Source organism: Perkinsus marinus (genome assembly GCF_000006405.1).
Source record: "Perkinsus marinus ATCC 50983 genomic scaffold scf_1104296931962, whole genome shotgun sequence".
In the NCBI taxonomy this organism is placed as follows: Eukaryota; Perkinsozoa; order Perkinsida; family Perkinsidae; genus Perkinsus; species Perkinsus marinus.
Window position 1 is genome coordinate 1 of NW_003215577.1, and position 1,218 is coordinate 1,218.

The following is a 1,218-nucleotide window of genomic DNA, read 5'->3' on the forward strand; positions in this document are numbered from 1 at the left end:
GAAATTCCCTCGAATCGCGTGACTCGTCAGCATGGTGATAATTGGTTACACAACACCAAATAATTTCTAGGCAATCTATAAATGGGTATCTCCTCTCGAATCTTGTGTCACCAGTCACCAGAACACAGTGTTCTGAACACTGGTACAAGGAAATAACCGTGAACAAAGCAGGCATCATCGAGCACGAATGCAAGGATACGGTGACATATAGAACCAATCTAGGGAGAACAAATAAGATCTCGTAGAGGGCCACGAAAACGAGCCGTCGGGTGGTTGTCATGAGTTAGGGGGGATCGGAAAAGATCAAAAAAGAAATGATAAAGGTAAGTCGGTCAACTCCACTCTTGGACATTTACCGCCTTTCATGCGGCTTTGGCGCAGTAGGTAGCGCGTAGGTCTCATAATCCTAAGGTCGCGAGTTCGATCCTCGCAGGCCGCATTGTGAATCAGGTGGTGCTTTTCATTGGTGAAAAGTGTTCACTGGCTCGGAAGGATGTTTTCCATTACTGTGAAAAGTGTTCACTGGCTCGGAAGGACGTTTTCCATTACTGATAAAAATGTCTATCGGCCACGCAGGCAGGTGATCCGATGTATTCGTGATTCAGCCCAGATAGCTCAGTTGGGAGAGCGCCAGACTGAAGATCTGGAGGTCCTCAGTTCGATCCTGGGTCTGGGCATTATTGAGTTTAAGTTTTAGTCGGAATGAGTCTGTACTGATCCATTCCGCCCTAGGTCGAGCTAGCGAGAACACGAGTGAGCAAAGATAAATAAAGAGTGGTCGATGCAGGGCTCGAACCTGCGACCCTCGCGTTATTAGCACGATGCTCTAACCGACTGAGCTAAACGACCAAACTGCACATGGTAAAGGTATGAAACTCACGTGCGTCCCCACTCCCCCTGTCCAATGTTGCCAAAGTGGGCACGTGGCGCTAGACTCCGGTCCACGGTATATCCAACTTTGGGCAAGGGGATCAGGGGCCATTTGAGCGACCCTCACAAAGCATAAGCATCTCTGAAAGCACGCGCGTGGGGGACTAGCTCAAATGGTAGAGCGCTCGCTTAGCAAGCGAGAGGCACCGGGATCGATGCCCGGGTTCTCCATTTTCTTTGACGTTGCTAGCATGAGTAATTCAACTGCATTACATCGTTGAAAGGTATCTGAAGTTTGAAGTGTAAGAAGTAAGGTACAATGATGGATCAGGTTGCACGAGGATTAAA

The 1,218-nt window shown here is 48.5% G+C and overlaps 4 non-coding genes across 4 annotated transcripts; 3 read left to right on the forward strand and 1 right to left on the reverse strand.

Annotated features, from left to right (window-relative positions):
* Positions 1-366: 366 nt before the first annotated feature.
* On the forward strand, positions 367-439 carry Pmar_PMAR024456. The gene has a single exon. It is a non-coding gene; the product is annotated as a tRNA-Met (tRNA).
* A 165-nt stretch (positions 440-604) lies between these two features.
* Pmar_PMAR024457 lies at positions 605-677 on the forward strand. The gene has a single exon. It is a non-coding gene; the product is annotated as a tRNA-Phe (tRNA).
* Positions 678-775: 98 nt separating this feature from the next.
* Pmar_PMAR024458 lies at positions 776-849 on the reverse strand. The gene has a single exon. It is a non-coding gene; the product is annotated as a tRNA-Ile (tRNA).
* Positions 850-1,028: 179 nt separating this feature from the next.
* Pmar_PMAR024459 lies at positions 1,029-1,101 on the forward strand. Its single transcript has one exon. It is a non-coding gene; the product is annotated as a tRNA-Ala (tRNA).
* Positions 1,102-1,218: the final 117 nt, after the last annotated feature.